Raw genomic sequence first — 12,073 nt, 5'->3', positions numbered from 1 at the left:
AAAAAAAGCCAGAAGTGGAGCTGTGGCTCAAGTGGTAGAGTGCTAGCCTTGAGCTGAAGAGCTGAGGGACAGCGCTCAGGCCCAGAGTTCAGGCCCCACGACTGGACCAAAAAAAAAAGCTATGGAGGTGTGGTTCAGGTGGCAGAGCACCATCCTTGGAGAGAAAAGGCTAAGGGACAGCACCTAGGCCCTGATTTCAAGCCCAGTACAAGTGCATGTGCACACATACACACACACACACACACACACACACACACACACATTATGAGGTAAGACAGGAATCCTGAAACTATGAGGAAAATCAGCTTTTGGAGGGAGAGGCAGTGTTGGATTCGGGAAACCCAAGGCCAATCTTCTCACATTTAAGCATGTAATTAATGCCTGCTACACAGTGCCACACTGCCCCATTGGCTGCACACACAGTAATTCCCTTCTATCTTTTGTCAAACTTTCACACCTCTCCTAGAAACTCATTTTCTTCCCTAATTTCACACGTGCATTGAATGGCTGTTTCCCTGGGAGCCTCCTTCTCAGGGCAGGCAAAGGCCAGTCTTTTAGGGAATCAAACTTCCTGCTGTAACTTGAGCCCCCTTGCGTGGTGGGAACCCAGCCCCCTCCCAGAGCCACCCTTGTCAAATGGGGCCTTCAACATCTGATTTTCCTCATAGTTTCAGGATTCCTGTCCTACCTCATGATTGTGTGTGTGTGTGTCTGTGTGTCTATGGGTGTGTGTTCTTGTACTGGTGCTTGAACTCAGGACCTAGGTGCTATCCCTTAGCCTTTCTCTCTAAGGATGGGGCTCTGTCCCCTGAACCACACCTCCAGTCTATCTTTTCGCTAGTGATCTTCCCACTTAATCCCCCATCTAGCTCATTCTGCCTTTCCATTATTCAATTGCAGAAGGACTGAAAATGGTTTAAAATGACTCCAAGAGGTTATTTTTTTTTTCTGTGAGTGCAGGGTCAGAAGTGAGCTTTTACTGCATGGCTGTTTGCAGGCGTGTTGGGGTCCTAGGCTCCAGGAGGGGAGGTCACCTCTTCCACCTCTGGGGACCACCAGTGTATTTTGTTTGCTTTTGGTTTTATTGGTTGGGTTTTTTGGTTTGTGGTTGTTTGGAAGCACTAGGATCTGAACTCCTGGCTTCTTGATTGGTAGGCACATGCTCTACTCTTCATGCCACACCCCCTCCTCTGGCCCTTTTTGCTTTAGCTTGTTTTTTTCAGATCTGATCTCACACTTTTGCCCTGCCACAGTGGCTCATAATCCTAGTTACTCAGTAGGCTGAGATCTGAGAATTGTGGTTCAAAGCCAGCTCAGGCAGAAAATACCCTGAGATTCTTATCTCTAATTAACCAGCAAAAAGCTGGATGTGGAGCTATATAAAATCTCAGAGACAGTGCCCAGGCTCTAAGTTCAAGCTCCAGGACTAGCACTAAACAACAACAACAACAAAAATAACACACTTTGCCCGTTCAGACTGTGATCTACCTACCTCCTCTGAATGAGTAGATGGGATTATAGGTGTGCACCACCACAATCGGCTAATCCTGAGTCTGTGCTCTATATAACTCAGGTAAGCAGAAGCAATCAATTGCTCGTGAGACTGGGGGACGCGAGTCCTCTCTGGATTTCCATTTCTGCTGTCCCAGGCACTCATATGTGGCTCAAGACTGAAGTATTCTTCCTGCTTTTTCTCTTTCTTTTTCTCTTGCAGGGCTGGGGTTTGAGCTCAAGGCCTCAGGCTTGCTAGGCAAGCATGCTACCTCTGAGCCACACCTCTGGCCTTCCTTCCCTTCCAGCTCTCATAGACCACATCTGTCCCACTTTGTAGCCTCTGTGGGCTCCAGGGATGGATGAAGCTCCTTTATCAGCTCATTACTCCGCTCTCCTGTCTGGGCCTTGATGGAGCGGCGCAGACACAGCGGCTTCCTCTTTGGAGGGAGCATGAAAGCGTTTGCAGCCCCGGCCTCCACGGCTCCAATGAGGCCTGGCTTCCTCGCTCGCTCACTTTGCTCGCTTGTCACTTTTTGCAGACATCTGCCCCGCAGCTTCTTTGCTTCCTGACATTAAACAAAAGCGAAGCCGAGGTTTCCTTAATTGGGGATCATAATCAAGAATCTGTCACGAGGGGCTTTCAGAAATTAATTCAGCTCGATCGCTCCTCAGACCTTGGCGAAGGAGCCGGCTTGTTCCTGGCCACATGGCTTGTCCCATTTCATCCCATATTAGCTCTCTAACAAGGCTGTGCCACCGCTCTTTGCTCACAAATGAGAAGAATTGGGGAAGATTACAGAAGCTACATCTCCCAGTTCTCACCTAGAGTAACTGTGCTGGTGCTCTACAAGGAAGCTCTGGGTCTTTCTTTGCCAGCTGAGACTCATTTCCACTCATGCCTGGCACCGTGCTACATTAAAAAGAAGAAGAAAGAAGGGAAGAAAAGTTTGACAAACAGGTACAGTGGCTCATGCCTAGAATCCCAGCTTTGCAGGAGGCAGAGTTTAGGAGGATCACAGTTCAAGGGCAGTGGAAATCAAGGAAAAATATTAGTGAAAATCCCATCTCAAACAATAAGAAGCTGGGTGTGATGGTAGGACATATCTGTCATCCCAGATACACAGGAAGGAGGAGGGAGGAAGATCCTAGTCTGAGAGTGATCCCAGGCAAACGTTTGAGAGCCTAAAACCCTAAAACACAAAGGGCTAGAGGTGTGGCTCAAGCTTGCCTGCCTAGTAAGTGTGAGGCCCAAAGTTCAAACCTCAGTACTGCAATGAAAGGTATGTAAGGTTAATGTTTGTGATGGGGGAGAGAGTCACCAGCATGTAGGAACAGAGGGGAGCAGGAGGCTGGGTGGGTGTGGCAGCCTCAGCACCGCCCTGTGCTCCCCCCCCCCCCTTCAGGCTCCTGAGCCATGGAGTTGGGGGATCCTGAGCTGTGTGCACAGAGCTCACTCCACGTCACTGGGTGGGAGGTTGGGGCAGGAAACCAGGCAGCCGCTGCCTCACAGACCTCGCCCATGCAGCTGGGGGTGTGCTAACCCCGCCCTTCTTTCCTTAGCAGGAGCAGATTGGTTTTTCTTTTCTGTTTTTGTTTTTGCTGGTATTGAGGCTTAAACCCAGGGCTTTGTGTTTGTTCGCTCCTGGCTATCACTCTTACCACTTCAACCATACCTCCAGTCCAGATTTTTGCTGATTAATTAGAACTATCTTGCAGGCTTTTCTATCCCAGCTGTCCTTGAACCTGGATCCTACAGCTCTCAGTCTCCTGAGGAGTGAGGATTACAGGCATGAGCCACTGGTACCTAGCTGAAAAAGACTTGTTTCATTTAATTAAAGTATTTTATGCCATCCTGGGGCTTGAACTAGAGCCTGGGTGCTGTCCTTGAGCTCATTTGACCTCAAGGCTAATGCTCTGCACTTGAGCTACAACTCCACTTCTTCTGAATCTCTGAGTGTATGTGTGTGTGAGTTTGTGTGTGATTAATTGGAGATAAGAGTCTCATAGACTTTCCTACACAGGCTGGATTTGAACCACGATTCTTAGACCTCCTGAATAACAAGGATTACAGGCATGAACTACCAATGCCTGACAACAGATTTTTTTTTTAATATTGTTATTATACCTTTTTTTTTTTTTTTGCCAGTCCTGAGTGTTGAACTCAGGGCCTGGACACTGTCCCTGAGTTTCTTTTGCTCAAGGCTAGCACTCTACCACTTGAGCCACAATGCCACTTCTGGCTTTTTCTGCTAATGAGTTACTGAGGAATTGAACCCAGGGCTTTATGCATGCTAGGCAAGCACTCTACCGCTAAGTCACATTCCCAGCCAAAAATATTTTTATTATCTTTAAGTAGCCATTCAAAGGAGTTACCACTCAACAACAGGTTACTTTTTAAAGATTCTCTCCCCCTACCCCATACACACACATACCCATATTTTAAGTCCTGCTTGAATGCTGGGCCCAGTTGTGATGAAGTGCCCACAGCTATCCCAATCTCTCACCAGTCTCTTGGGTCCTGAGTTCATTTTTCAGGCCTGCTGTGACCAAGTGCCACAGTGCGGGCAGCTTTAACAACAGAAATGCCTTAGCCCGTAGCTCTGACAGCTGGAATTCTGTGACCGAGGCATCACAGGGCTGGCTCCTGCCAGGTGCCGTCTCCCCATCTCCAGGTCGATTGCTGCCAGTCTTTGGAGACCCTTGAGTTATAGCTGTACCATCGGATCTCTGCCTTCATTGTCTCCTGGGGTGCCTGAGTCAGAGTCCTAATTTCATGGATGAGGCACTCTGCTTAACTTATCATCTGGAAAATCCTTGCGTGGCCACACTCACAGGCACTGGGGCTCTAGCATCCTTGGGAGGGACACGTTAGCCTATACATGTCCCCTTGCTACCCCAGAGAGGCGACGAGCTCCCCCCATCACTTGCCTGACTCTCCGAACTGTCTCTTCCCAGGCCCCATACTTCCCTGGTCCCTTCTTGTGCTGGAGGGACCAAGGCCCTTCCTTTGGGTTTTCAGTGATTCAGCCCACTGCCCACATTGAAGCCTCCTCCCCTTCTATATCCCTTCTACCAGGGGACCCTTGTGTATGCTCTTCTCTTGGTTAGGATCATTCTTTTCTCTTTTTCCCTACCTGGGCTCCATCTCAGGGTTTATTTATGTATTATTTACTATCTGTTTTTGTGCAGGGCTTGTATCTTGTGCCTTAGCTTTTTCCACTCAAGACTGGCACTCTATCACTTGAGCCACAGCTCCACTTGTCAGCTTTTTAGTGATTAATTGGAGGTAAGTGTCTCAGTGACTTTCTTGCATGAGTTGCCTTGCTACTAGGATCCTCAGATCTCAGCCTCCTGAGTAGCTAAGGTGACACCACACATGACACTCTTCTCATCGTTCAAGGTGAACTACCTGAGATGAACCAGAAGGAAATGGAACTGCCCACTGCAGGCTGCTAGGATGCTGGCTGCTGTGTAATTCATCTTTGTAGAATTTGCAGTTTGCAGTTTCACCTTTGTTTGTGTGGCTGCTGGTTCTCCTCTGGCCTCCAGCTGGATCTCTAGGCACCACATCTGGCTTTTCCTCATCCTCCACCACACCTGGCCATACGTGGCTTGGAGAGAGTCCTCACTACATTCTGTTAGTGAGCTGATCACTTAGCCCACCCACCAGTCATTAGCAATTCACCAGAAGGGAGGGTGTCGCAGGATGCCACATTAATTAGTTAATAAAGCTAGAACAGGATTTAGATATTTGAAGTCATGGGTCCTTGGCCCCCAGCAGGTTAGCAAAAAAGCAGAGGCCTGGAAAGACAGGAGGAAACCATCTTTCCTGCCGAGGATACACTTCACCAGTGGGGTGGAGAGGGGACTAAAATGGTCCCCAATGAGCTGAGGAAGATCCTGTTTTCCCAGATGGAAGCCTGACCCAAATCCAGTGGGCTTTGGGAGCAGGGGCACTGCTGCTATCTGTCTGGCATGTATTGCTCAATCTTTCCAGACAGTGCACATTCCTGCCCTGTGTATCCTGGGCTAACACAGGAAGAGAGGCAGGAGGAAGGTAGAAGCAGGGATGCCTGGCCACAGAACATGTGCATGATGGATGCACCCCTTGGAGTCATCTTCATGCAAAGGAGCTGGCCAAGACCAGAGGCAAATAGCTAAAGAGGACCCCTCTGGTTGCTAAGGACCACTCCCCTGGTTGCTAAGGACCGCCCCTCTTGTTGTCCAGGACAGCCTGTCTGATTACTTCCTCTGGAAAACGTTCCCAAGTCTACCAAATCCTAGCTCCCTGCTTCCTCTTGAACCACAAGCCATATACCAACACCAATAGCTCCTCCAGATGTCCCTGGGACTTAGGTCCCAAGCTGGGGCCTACAGTGTTCTTGGATGTAACAGGCAGGGCTGCTCTGCCACAGCAGGGGAGGCTGTCCCCAGGCCTGGCCGCCCACACAGGTGCTCAAAGAGCAGGTCAGTGGGTTCATGAGAGACACAGGCCCAGGGAGGGGTCTCAGGACAGGCAGGCATTGCCGTGGCCTGTCAGCCCTCAGCCACCTCTCTACTGCTTCTTTCTTCATTTTGACTAGGACAAAAACTCCCCCAGTTGTTGGCAGAAGTTCAAGCCATACTGGGGTCTGAGGCTCCAGGAGGCCAGCTGTGCATGACTGCCCACTTCGCCGCGGCTGCTGGCTCCGGGCACAGCTGGGAAGCACGGGACAGGTGTGCAAAGCGCCCAGCAACACAGGTCAGGCCAAGAACCACCTGCCAGGAGGAAAGGAGTGCCCCTTGTCTCCTGCGGCCTTCTGTTCCAGTCCCAGCCCTGCGTGGAAAGTAAATGTTATACAGTGAATTGTTCCTAGCACATCAGCAGTGCATGGCCGGGGCATTTTCCCCAGCCCTCACCGTCATCCATCAATGCCAGAAGGGGAGGCAGAGCCTGCCTGGGCTCTTGGCAAAACACACCGATGAAAACCTTGCACCTGTTGGGGACTAGGTGGGGAAGAATACCACATCAGGAAGGGGGTGATCTGCATGACCTAGAGCATTCAAGGAGAGGGCACCAGGTCTAAGCTGCGGAGAGACAGCCAGAGAGCCACAGCTCCATGCCCCCCGCCCCCCCCCGCATGCACCTTGGCTGTGCTCACACCAGCTCTGCAGCCCAGCTTCCTCCCATAGGCGTAAGGAGCCCACCTGCCTGTCACTCCCACTTTACTCCAGGAGAGAGGCAGCTGCAGCTAGCCAGGGAGGACTTGAGCTTCCAAAGCAGACAAATGAAAAATGACACTCCTCAGTTTACTCACCATATAAAAGAGAGGCTGATCTTCAGAGCTCCCAGTCCTCGCCCTGCAGCCTCCGGGTGTGGCTGTCATTGCCACGATAGATGGATATGAATCAGCCAGGAGCAGCTGGCGTCCCTGGCCCCCACCATCCCTGCTTCTCCTCTGGTGTCCCTGGCCCCCACCATCCCTGCTTCTCCTCTGGTGTCCCTGGTCCCCACCATCCCTGCTTCTCCTCATTTCCTGTGCCTTGTGAAAACATTGCCACTTCATTCTTCCTGGTGTTCACACAGCGGCCTTGTTTCCTGTCTGAGTATTCTCAGGTATGAATTTTCAGAGTTCTTCAGATGAGTTCACTGTCATACTTAAATAAATTAATAAGGTAGGACTGTCCACTATTTTTTCCCTAGCCCATCTTAAAATATTAAGGACCTGCTTTTCAAATATATGGTCATCATCTATCCCAGCCATGGTGTGTGAGGACAAAATAATAAATATTATCTTTGTCTCCTCTGGCCATCAGCAGAAAACAGGAGGGAAAAGATGCTGTAATTCTTCTCTTCAGGAAGGTAGATTGCTTCCCCGCCCCACCCTCCCCACCCCCCACCCCCCGCCCCTGCAGCATAGTATCTAAGTCTGACCTTGACTCCGAGTATTTTCTGTCATTTAGAAGAAGGAACCTGGGCACTGTAGTGCACACCTGTCATCCCAGTTAAGTGAGATGCTGAAGTTGGGGGCTCGAAGTCCAGGCCAGGTCAGGCAAAAAGTTCAAGACTCTTTCTGGAGAATAACTAAAACCAAAAAAGGGGGAGCTGAGGGTATAGTTCGAGTGGTAAAGCCCTTCCCTAGCAAGCAGGGTGATCTATGTTTAGATGTATTTATTTGAAATAAATAAAAGAAAAAGGGAGGGCTGGGAAGGTGGCTCAGTGGTAGAGCGCTTGCCTTGCATGCCTGAGGCCCTGGGTTCGATTCCTCAGCACCACAGAAGCAAACAGAAAAAAAGCCGGAAGTGGCGCTGTGGCTCAAGTGGTAGAGCACTAGCCTTGAGCTGAAGAGCTGAGGGACAGCGCCCAGGTCCAGAGTTCAGGCCCCACGACCAGACCCCCCCCCAAAAAAAAAAGAAAAGAAAAAGGGATTTGAAATATTAAAGAAGGAGCCTATGTTTTCTCGGCTGGGCTACATATAAGCCAGCTCCTCCAGGTGGTAAGTCTGAGGATCGCCTTCTGTTTTCTAAAAGAATTGAGCAAAACTCCATATTGGCCAGATCCATGCACTCCTGGCAGAGGGCTGGAGTGTAGCTCAGTGGTAGTTCATTCATCTGATTTCTGCCTTGGCTTCTTTTCTCCTTTTTTTTAAAATTTTTTTCCTTTCTGATCTATAGGTTGCCAGCAACTGGCTTGATTGATTTCCCTCTATTATTTCCAGAGCGCCTAGTATGGTGGGCACTGGGAAATGTTCAGACATGAATTTGCTCTGGATTGTTTTATTTTTCGGATCAACTTATCAGGTTTAAATCAACAAGCCTGGAATTTAGAGTTGGTGGCCCACCAGGCCAGCACAGCCTCGAATTTGTCTTTCTAACAACCCCCTCTCCCTGAAGCTGAGTCTCTCATCGGGAAAGTGGGGGCTGCCACCCTCTGGACCTGCCTGCTTCTTAAAGATTCCATATCTTTAGAGATGGTGTCGCCTGACCTCATGCTGACCTCAAGATCTAACCAACGTCACCCTGATTTGCCATTCACATGATGTCAGCTAACAGCCCCCCAAATGCACCCTTTGTGCTCAAGACTGTGCTGATGTCCAGGATTCCTTTGATTCCCACAAGGCTGGAGTCTCCTGATCCCCACTGTCAGAACCTCCCAACACCTGTTCATGACCCCTCCGTTCCCATGACTGCCTTGATCCCTACCCCATGCCAGGACATCTGCATTCATATGCCCCCACCTAGTGCCACCATGCACCTTCCTAGCTTCCTGTCCACATCAAACTGCAGTCACAGTGTGTTCTCTAGAAATGACCCCAAAGCCAGGTGCTAGAGGCTCGCACCTGTCATCCTAGTGCTGAGGAGGCTGGGATCTGAGAATCACAGTTGAAAACCAGCAGAAAAGCCTGTGAGGCTCTCATCTCCAACTGACTTCCAAAAAGCCAAACGTGGAACTGTGGCTCAAGTGGTAGAGCACCAGCCTTGAATGAAAAAGCTAAAGGACAGTGCTCAGGCCCTGAGTTTGAGTCCCAGTACTGGCACAAATAATAAAATGAAATGGATCCAGTATTCCATACAGCCCCAAACATCTCTTCTCCTGGGTCAACATCCAGGTGCCGTTAGACACTGATTCCGCATCTTGGCTGGTCTGTGTTCTGCTTCCTGGTGACACCTCTGGACCAGCATGCCCTGGGCATGGCCCTTGGGCTCTTAGGTTCTGGTGTCTTCCACACTCTCCTGGGGCACAGTGGCTCTGGGATGGCCCTGCTTTCCAACTCTATCCAGTTGATGAATTACAAACCACATCTTCTACCCATATTTGCATAGAAAATCAATCATTAGTGGTGGAGCATTTTGTTAAACTTCCCTGTAAGAGCTGCTAGAGAAAAAGAAATGAGATGAGAGTGGATTTGTCCTCCTGAGAGCTCCCCTCCTCCCCTCCACCCCCGCCACCCGGCTTACCTCGCCCCTCCTTGACCATCCCGAAAATTACTCTTGTCTTGATGACTGGGTCTTTTCAGACACAGAATTAGGTTTCAGGGTACTGAGCAGTTTCTCCGAACTCCATCTTTGTTCAGGAGGGTCTTATTTACCAAAGTTAATTTTGTTCCCATTGCAATGTGCTCCAAAATAAGTATGAATCATGTTTATTTTTCTCTACAGTGTCCTACCAGCAAGTAGCAATTGGAACTAAATTACCAGTGTTTGAGCAATGCACTCCACATATTTTAGAGCTGTTTAAAAGCATCTTGCCGGACAAAAGCTGGGTTCAAACAAAGCTATAAACCCAACCATTGTTAGCTTTAAGTTCCCCCAGAGAGGGAAGCACCCGCCCCCCAACTCTGGAGCTGCAATAGGACTTGAGGGAGGATGCGTTTGTTTGAGTTTCCAAAACTAGCCAGGGTTTTATGCCATCTGCTTCTCCCGGCTGAGGACGGCATTCATGTAATGGTTCTGAGCCCATTAGAAATGCAAACCTTTTTATTTCCTTGGAAATAAATCCCTACTTTTTTTTTTTCCCCAAGGCTGCCCAGAAGGAATTGGGCTGTCAGGAAAGGACTTTGTACTTTGCTCAACAAGGAGATTCTATTTCTTTCCAGACAGCAATAAGCCTGTATACTCTAGAGAGGGAGCCTGGGTTAGAGGGGCGTCCATCAACCAATACTTATGGTAGGCTGACCCTGTGCAGGGCAAACAACCTGGCAATGTCCTGTTCTCGAGGAGCTCACTATTCCACAAACAAGTCACGAAGGTTGCCCATACTAGCAGCTTATGCCTGTAATCTTTGCTACTCAGGAGGTTAAGATCTGAAGATCAGGGTTCAAATCCAGCCCAGGCAGGCAAGTCTGTGAGGCTCCAATGAACCACTTTAAAGCTGGAAGTGTAGCTGTGGCTCAAGTAGAACTCTAGCCTTGAGCAAAAAAGCTTAAAGAACAATGCCTAAATCCTGAATTCAAGCCCTAGTACCAACACACAAATACACTCCAAAGAATATATGGGATTCACGGTGACAAAGACTAGTTTGGGGACAAATTTATGAGTTGCCAAGAGGCAAAAGCAGGGATATCTGCTATATGCTAAAGACCCAGCTTTGGGCTCCCCGGCCTTCCTTTCCCCTTCCCCCTCTGCCTCCTTCTGTTCCCCTCCCTTTCTTCCCCCTTCTCTTCCCTTTCCTTGCTTTCTCTCCCTTCCCATCCTTTGCCGTTCCTTCTCTCCCTGTCTTCTAGGTGAGTGTGCTACCAGGGTCTGCATCCCTAGTGCAGTCCAGTGCTTTCTAAGAACTCTTGTTCCAGCCCCGCCTGGAAGGGACTCCAGTGCAGAGGGAAACTTTCTATTAGACTGCAGCCAGGCTTTCCCCTAGCATTGTTATTTAATATGCATAGATTTCCTGGGATACACTGGAAACCTTGAGAAAGCTATCACTGGAAATCTCATGCCTCAGGCTTCATTTCAGGGAGTCTTATCTCACTCTCGGATTGATAGCTGCTTGGCAAGGCCTCCTAATTCTGCCCCTAAGCATTTCTGTCCATCTTCTGTGCCTCCAATCTCTTCTTTCCCAGCCAAGAGTGAGTGCCAGAGATCTCTGAACATACTGGAAGGTTCTAGAATTGAGAGATTCTCTACTGAATCTTCCCATGTTTTGTGTATGTGTGCTGGTGCTGAGACTTGAACTCAGGGCCTGGGCACTTCTCCTTAGGTTTTTCACTCAAGGCTGGTGTTCTACCACTTGAGCCACAGCTCCACTTCCAGCTTTTCAGTGGTTAATTGGAGATAAAAGTCTTGTGGGCTTTTCTGCTGGCTTTATACCATAACCCTCCAGATCTCAGCCTCCTGAGTGACTATGATTACAATTATAGGCATAACCCACTGGTGTCTGACTAAAAAATCAGTTTGTAAAGTGAATAATAGGCTTCAAATGACTCCAATTTTAATATTTTTTAATATTAAAAAATAAGAGATGGCTCCATTTACCCACCGCTCCTTAATTCAAGGCCCTTTCTCTCCTGACTCTATCTGGTCTCTCACCTGTGCCCCAGGAATCCAGCCTGGTCATGTGACTTGCTGTGGCCAATAGAATGTGGCAGATGCAAGAGAGGACCAATCAGGAGTCTAGGCCTCAAGAGTCTGCACTCCAGGGCTATATCTTGAAAAAAAAAAAAATCAGGCTGTTGCCATGGCAACAAATCCAGGCCCCACCCAGAGCAGGAAAACCAGGTGGAGCTCAGCCATGGAGGACCCTGGTGGGCCCTGACCCCAACCAGCCCAGCCAAGGCCACAGAACTTCCAGCCACTTTTCGTCCTGAGCAATAATAAATGGCAAGTCTGCATCGGTGTACCAGGGCCACTATAATAAAATGAGGCTGCCTTGGAGACATGCACTAGAAATGAACTCTCTCAAGGTCCTGGAGGCTGGAAACCAAGGTCCAGGTGAGGACTTTCCTGAGGCCTGGGCCTTGGCCTGCAGACACGGCTTTCTCCCTGTGTCCTCCCAGGGTGGCCCTCTGTCATCTTGGGTTGTATTAGGGTCACCTGCATTGCCTCCTGAAGCACCCACACATGGATACACACAGGTTTGGGGGGTTAGAGGGTACCCACACACATG

Source organism: Dipodomys ordii, unplaced genomic scaffold, assembly GCF_000151885.1.
Source record: "Dipodomys ordii isolate 6190 unplaced genomic scaffold, Dord_2.0 Scaffold68, whole genome shotgun sequence".
NCBI classification, from domain to species: domain Eukaryota; kingdom Metazoa; phylum Chordata; class Mammalia; order Rodentia; family Heteromyidae; genus Dipodomys; species Dipodomys ordii.
The sequence above is the reverse complement of the archived record's forward strand: the minus strand, read 5'-3'. Positions refer to the sequence as shown.